General features: G+C 43.5%; 1 protein-coding gene across 1 annotated transcript in view; it reads left to right on the top strand.

Moving 5' to 3' along the window:
* The first annotated feature begins 5,236 nt into the window (after nucleotides 1-5,236).
* kat6b (K(lysine) acetyltransferase 6B) overlaps nucleotides 5,237-8,091 on the top strand; it is a 36,954-nt gene continuing 34,099 nt past the window's right edge. The window contains exons 1-3 of the mRNA XM_080849115.1: nucleotides 5,237-5,316; nucleotides 6,396-6,438; nucleotides 8,021-8,091. The exon at nucleotides 8,021-8,091 is cut by the window's right edge and continues 935 nt beyond it. The gene's annotated coding sequence lies outside the window, so the exon portion shown is untranslated. The remainder of the gene's footprint in view (nucleotides 5,317-6,395; nucleotides 6,439-8,020) is intronic.

Raw genomic sequence — 8,091 nt, forward strand, 5'->3', positions numbered from 1 at the left:
TGTCTTCCCCTCCCCCCATTCCTCTCTCTCTTTCTCCCTCCTTTCTGGAACGCTTTCAACCCACCCCTCTCACTCCCTCCCTCGTTGCTTTTCTCCCCACACACACATACATAGCATTACTGACTCTTATTCCTGTGTGTCTTGTTTAAAGCCATTATAAAGGTGTATGCTGAACGACAAACACAGTGAAGATTTATCCGCATCTGCTGAAAGACATGCTGTAAGGACACACACACACACACACATACTTGGACGGACCACCATGGCTACCTAGTGCTCTCTGCTAGACAATAGAGACACAATATCAGCGTCTAGAGAAGGACGCCTAGCTGCTCTCTAATGGAGGTTCTAATAAGGTCTGTAAAGTCCATCTTAACTTGACCAAAGGAGCCTCTCTCTCTCGCTCACTCACACACAGGCTAGCTCTTAAAACGGTTGTACAGTTGTTGGATTGAGTGATTTATTGGCGGCCATAAGGGATAAGTCACCACCTTCCTCCTCAAAGCTCCATTTCCTCATCAGAATACGGTCCATTCTGAGGGCACACACACATCACTGTATCATAGTGAACACACATCACTGTATCATAGTGAACACACACACACACATCACTATCGTAGTGAACACACACACATCACTGTATCATAGTGAACACACACATCACTATCGTAGTGAACACACTGTATCATAGTGAACACATACACATCACTGTATCATAGTGAACACACACATCACTGTATCATAGTGAACACACACATCACTGTATCATAGTGAACACACACATCACTGTATCATAGTGAACACACACATTACTGTATCATAGTGAACACACACACACACATTACTGTATCATAGTGAACACACACACACATCACTATCATAGGGAACACACACATCAAGTCAAGTCATTTTATTGTGTCTCCCAGGGGAGAAATTTGTATGGATCTGGGTAATAGCTGCATCACTTCAGTACGAAATAACATACAACATACAACCAGTTCATCACATGGGCAAGACAAAACACAGATACGAAAACGATCACTAAAAACTATTGGACAGACAGTGTTTGTTTGTTGTACATAGTATTGAGCAAACAAACATTCATGTGCAAAGATAGCAATCTGTAAATTCCCACACTCCTGTGCAAATAGCAATCACACCAAACACTCAGCATTCATCCTGACCAAACTGCTCCTCCATTCATACATCCATACCTGTGCAACAATAGCAATAGCAATCCCACCAGGCATATGATCAACATTCATTCTGGTCTCATTCATTCATCCTTGCATACTCATCTACCAGATCCTGTTCCCTGTGCATACAGTTATCCCTCCCCATATAGTCCTAGCTACATTACTCTATCTCATACATACATTCAACTGTTACACATACATCACTGTTTCATAGTGAATACACACACATCACTGTATCATAGTGAACACACACAAACATTAATGTATCAAAGTGAACACACACACATCACTATCATAGTGAACACACACACACACACATCACTGTATCATAGTGAACACACACATCACTATCATAGTGAACACACATCACTATCATAGTGAACACACACATCACTGTGTCATAGTGAACACACATCACTGTATCATAGTGAACACACACATCACTATATCATAGTGAAAACACACACATTACTGTATCATTGTGAACACACACATTACTTTCATAGTGAACGCACACACACATCACTATCATAGTGAACAGACACACACACTTTACTATATCATAGTGAAAAGGCACTCACACACGGACAGCTATCAAGAATGAAAACGGGCACACACACACACACTTCACTCACGTAGTAATTTGGTGTGGAGACACGCACTGAATCTCCACGCCAGAGAGAAAACATCACACTGTTTAAATAGTGTGAACACAACACACACCAAAGCACAGCAGTAGTGTGTGAGGGAGCGTGAATACACACACACACACACACAGTCCCAGGACTGAACAGCAGGAGAGCTGTAGTGTGTGAGGGAGCGTGAACACACACACACACAGTCCCAGGACTGAACAGCATGAGAGCTGTCTGAGGTTCTGTTTTGAGAAATGTCTCCCCTTCGGTGCTCCCTTCCTGACGAGGCCGACTCCAAAGCATGCTGGGATAGTCACACCCAATCCCTCTGTTCCCCCGCAGGGTTTGGGATTAAGCCTGGCAAGCCAAAGCGCTGTACTTGATATTGGTTTGATCATTACATGTAGGATTAGGTTTGCTATACAGTCACACATCAAGCGTCTCAACACTGAGGATACATGGAGTTACAGTATAGCACAGATATTTTATCCCATTTGTTAAGATCAGGCATCTCTTGTGCAATAATTAAAGGGGGAATTATAACTCAAACAAACGCAGACATGAACCCCCTGACACTGGTAATCAGTGGCTTGGAGACTAGTTCCAGTTGATTTATTGAGGGGTGTCAGGCTTTCTACTAGCTGGATGAAATGTAGACTAAAGACTAATGCTGGTCCTCTTTTGTCTATGACAAACTGCTGGAAATCTCCTGTGAAGACAAACAACCTAAGTAATTTAACAGGAATAGTTCAACATGTATCACTGACATTTTCAATCCTTGTGGAGTAGCAGTTCTTTGATAATGAATTCAAGATTGATCTAGTTTAAAGAAACAAACATTTGAAGCGGGCGACAGTCAGTCAGGGTTTCCAGGCTAGATGAGCGTTTCCCTGGACAAGAGCCAGAAAACACATTCCACTGGGGGGCTGATGGGAAGTGATTGTAAGACAAGTGGCTGCGTTTCTCCTCTGTCAGCTCCGGCTCTCCGCCATCTCACTGAGAGAGAGAGATAGTTAAAGAGAGAGAGAGAAAGAGATAGAGAGAGAGAAAGAAAGAAAGAGAGAGAGGCCTCTCCAGGCACCGCCATAGACATGCAAAGCAGGCCTCATGTTCTAACAGGCCGAACCCGTCTCAGCCACGCAGCCGCAGGTGTCAGGTCACCTCGGACGCGAAACCGATCTGGCCAACGGGGCTAGACTGCGGGCGATTCCCACGCCGCTGCGCCTGTGTCTGATTGGCTGTCGGCCCCCCGTGTCTGGTGCACCAGGTCAGTGTATACTGGCTGGACCGTGGGCTCTCATTTTTGAACAATGATGTTAAAGGAACTTTAGCCTTTTGTAATGCATCTTTAAAGTAGGTTTGGCATTAAAGGAAGAACCCAGCACAGCCAACTACAATAACAACGATATTGATGAAGCTGATTTCCATAGGCTTTGAATTAGACTGCTACATGCTGCATGACCTCAGCCCGGTCACCGTTTCGGTATTGGTCCTGGATTGACTCGGACAGCCTTGTACAGCAGCCTGTTGCTACACCACAACTGTGGCCACACCAGAACTGTGGCTACACCAGCACCTGCTAATCAAGCAGACAAGAGGAATCAATTTGGGGGCGTGGTGTTGTTTGGCTCGATCTGTCTGAAGGAATTCAGCCACCACCTTTCCACCTTTGTTACAGTAGTAGAAGCATAGAGTTATTTTAGGGCTGGTCCGAACAGCGTGGGTGTTTTTGTAGTGGCCTTCATCCTAAAGTACAAACTGTATCTGGATCTTTCCCATATTTGCATTTAAAAAAATAAAATAAGACCCAGACATTTTTTAACCTTACCATTCATTCCACAACTTAGCTTAGCACACACCAGCAGTCAGGGTCGGATCTGTTGTGATCAGATTCAGCTCAAGTAGGTCCACGTTTGATCTGAATGGTCAGATTCATAGGTCCACGTTTGATCTGAATGAGTCCAGGTGATCAGATTCAGCTCAAGTAGGTCCACATTTGATCTGAATGGGTCTAGGTGATCAGATTCAGCTCAAGTAGGTCCAGGTTTGATCTGAATGGGTCTAGTTGATCAGATTCAGCTCAAGTAGGTCCATGTTTGATCTGAATGGTCTAGGTGATCAGATTCAGCTCAAGTAGGTCCACGTTTGATCTGAATGGGTCCAGGAGCAGATGAAGCTGGCATTGAGCCCTGCTCTCTCCTGTGACATGACCCAGATCCCGAGCACTGGGCTCAGCCCTTATGTAATGGGGAATCACTCAAAAAATGGTGAATTGATTACTGAATGACAGAATATGACAACCAGTGAGGCGAAATCTTTTTAAGAAGTGTGTCCAGTCCAGGGTCCCAAGAAATACTGTAAGCTGACTTGAAGGACTGTGGAGTCATTAGCAGATGGGTTATTCCCCTATGTATCTTTTGTGTATATAAACTATAGATACAAATATTGATCTAAAATACAGCATATTTACTAATCAAGTAATCTGGTCATCATGGCAGTTTTACCCACAAACATACATTGGTGTGCATGTAAACATTTGTTTGTTCACTTGATCTCGGATGTATATTTGGTAGACAGACTACATGCCCTCATAGTTAAACTTTGTTTAGGCTGTTCTGATGCATAGTTTCTGTCTTAATTTTAAACTTAAATTTAACCTGTTGATTACACTAACACACAAACCTTATCCTTCTGCCCGCCATCCCCTGCCATGCACTCTTGTGTGTGTGTGTGTGTGTGTGTGTGTGTGTGTGTGTGTGTGTGTGTGTGTGTTAGTGTGAGTAATTTACTGAAGGATACTCTTTTTATGAAACAATCTACATTTCACAGCAGTAGCTACGTGGACTTACATACATCTTATAAAGCTATACAACTGTATGTCTAATTAGAATGCTGCATGATCTCTCGGACCTGATCTGATGGACTTCCTCCTTTAATTTGGCTATGAACTGATTTTCTGCTGCACTTCGCAAGCCAAAGATAAAGGAAGCTGTAGCCTACTGAAGTCATCCTGCGAGTCAACCTAAGCCAGTAAAATCATTTGAAAGACGTGTTTTAAGTAGCCTATCAAACAGCTGAGGCGCGTGTGTCCTACTTTAAACGGATATTTGGTTTGTCGTGTGTAGCCTGAAATGCAATGTGTGTGTTCTCTGTGCGTGTTTTCAGTAGGCTAAAGGAGGTGACATACACATACACACACAACCACGGTGAGGTGTCCTCGGGCAGTCAACAGAGAGCGGAGAGGGGAGGGTGCTACTTTGTCACACTGCTTTCTCTGTGGGCTATGTTAACCTTTCAATTAGTAGCGAACGTGTCCCTCCGGTTCCGTAGCCTCAGAGCTGTCGCGTGCGCTCGAGCACTTCATCAAATGAGAATTGTGGATTACGGTCGTCCTTCTTGTGGATTTTTCATCAGAGGACCTGCCGATTAACGCATTACACTTCGTGCAGGGAGGGGGAGAGAGATCACCGAGAGAAAACTTGAAGGTAACAGCCAGCTCGATGTCCGCTTACCAACGTTGTCGGGCATTTTCCTTTCATAACCTTATTGCTTTTTTCAAGGCTGTGAGGGTGATTCTGCTTACCATTAGTTTGGAAAAGCCTCTCCCGTCAAGTTGTCCAAACAGTAGCCTACCCATACATTGATTAGCCTAAATCTATGCTATGTAACCTTGCGTTCCTCTGAATAAAGACTAACGGGTTGTTGATGTGGCTTCAGCAGCCTATAGAAATTACACGATAGCCATCTGCGTTGTCTAGATCATAGGCTACTTGATCTCTGAATAGCTAATAAGCCCTCAGAGAAGTTACAAATTGAAATAATGTGTGATGTCTGAGCATCGTTTTCTAATATTGATGTTATAGGAATTGTTTGGAATGCATGTTTTAAGTCTATAGCCCTGGGTTGTGCAACATAGCCTACTCCAATAAAAAGCCTACTCCAATAAAAAGGCTACCGATGTCATTAATTTCCATAGATTATAATTTAGCTTTCTATATCATAGCCTGCCTAATCTTGGCATTGACAGGTAAAACTAATGTATAACCGTTACTGAGGTCTTTAAAGATGTGTTAAAGCTCCAATTAATTGGTCCGTAAGCTACTATTTTGTAAAGTTGCCCCGGGCAAACTGGGACGACTGTAAATACTTTAATTTGTTTTATTGCAACGTTAAATGCATTTACAATGCTCAATAAACCGAAGCATCCTTAAAGGAGCTAGTTGTTTACTGCTATGATAGCAATGTACCTCGCCCGTCCAGAAACGACAGCCCTCGGTTACTTAAAATTGATAGGGAGATGTCGGCACCTTAAAAGGCGGGTCAAGTGATTATTGGCAGATTAGGCAGCCAACAGACTCCTGGGGGGGTTGAACTAACCTCCTGTGATTGACGCTGAGTATATCAAACCAGAAATCTGAGGTGGCCCTTTTTAACCAATATTAAAGTTTCTAGGGAGGGAGAAGGGGTGCGAAGGTAACGTTTAATGAGACTCCATTGGGTTATAATCAGTGTCATGTCGGATTCATGTAAACTACAACATTGTAACAAAATGGCGTCTGTTTAGGTAACACGATCAAGCGGCAGCCCAGTCTACCTTAGTAATCGAGGTGAGTTATTTAGCTGCCAGAAATAAATGTTTGTGATTTGTCTCATTCATTGTGGTCGTAGGTTAATTACCATGTTTACTTGTCGTCATAAATTCTCGGTAGTCATCTTGTCGGAAGTAGTCATAAAACATAACCGACTTAGCCGGCTGGCTAGCGATAGTTGCTGGAGGCTCTATTGAGCGTTTGCCTGCACTAACCAAGCTGGTGTACGTGGGCTTTGCGATCCGCTAGCCAGCATGGTTGGCAGGTTTGTGAGCTTGGTAGCTAACCAGCTAGCGTTTTAGCATGCAACAAGATATTGTGCACACGGATTGCTATGCTAATTTAGCATTGAGCCTGAAAGGATTTGCTTGGATTGTTAGTTAACCATTTTGGAACAAAATGAGTGTAGACAATGTGACCGTGACGTTGTACACTCATTTTAGAGATCAGTGTCAATGTGTGAGGGACATGATCTCAATATCGCAATTATTTGTTAATGCAAGTTAGTGCATCATTTTTGTCAAATAACATTTTTTAAGGGGAAAGCACAGCTTCCAATCCACGGTATCTGAGCTCTCATGCATCTTGTGACATTACCACTTAATTTGAATGGCAGCTGTCTTTTTTTAGACTGGTGCTGAAAAAGCAGCATTATCGCTTTCAGCTGCTGTAAAATGTAGTTATTTTAGCAAAATGTAGTGTCAAGCTTCTGAGCTAGTGAACGTCACTGAAATGTGCGTTCGTCTGCCACATGACACGATATTCCAGTTAGATTTCTCAGCGAAGCTTACGCGGAAAGCAAGTTGCACTATTATTCAATTATTAATGGTCTGACTTCCGTAGGATCGCCGTAGCCGAAGTTGGCTAACTGGCAGTTGAGAGACGGGTCACGGAAGGGCAGTCACGGGCGGGTCAATCACATATCTCATCTGCCCAATAGCCATGTAATTTTATTCGTGGCCAGCCATTAGCTACATAGTTTGTAATGGCTTAATAGGTGATTTGTGTAGACTGGGATGCATTTGTGGGGCAGGTCTAGCGCCTAGCGGTTTTCAGAAGGTGGAGTGGTTGATGTACGATTATTGCACAACGCAAGGGTCACCTGCTGGCTGTGGCGAACCCTGTTATTTTTCACTGCATGCGCCTGCGCGCGCGCATGTGGTGTGGTGGGTTTTTAAGAACGCAGATGACTCGAGCAATTTCGAAAGCGGAATGTTTACAGTCTGTCATGTTGATCTTAAATCATCTTCCGAATGTAACGCACCGCAACATCAACATTACACACCATTTACTGTGAATCACTACACGCCTGTCGGGACACTAAATCATTCACAAGTAAACGATATATAATGATTTACACCTATGGAATCCTGGGTACTTGTGCATAACGACACTTTAACTCCCCCCCCCCCCCCCCCCCCCGTTCACTGTCCAATTATATTACCTGTCCTCTGGATATGCTTTTGGGTAATATGACTGCATATTATCTGAAATAATGTATTTTCTGATCTGTTAGTCTGAGTCTGCTTCCATAGTGGAGCTTTCTTGGTACTTTCCTAGACCCTCAGTAAGTTCTGTCCCTGTGTGCTCTCATTTTCAGGTGTTCGGACCTCCATCACAATCAGGATTGTCCAGCGAGTTTCTCACTTTCTCGTGTGTGGATATAACACT

This window comes from Sprattus sprattus (assembly GCF_963457725.1).
Source record: "Sprattus sprattus genome assembly, chromosome: 12".
In the NCBI taxonomy this organism is placed as follows: Eukaryota; Metazoa; Chordata; class Actinopteri; order Clupeiformes; family Clupeidae; genus Sprattus; species Sprattus sprattus.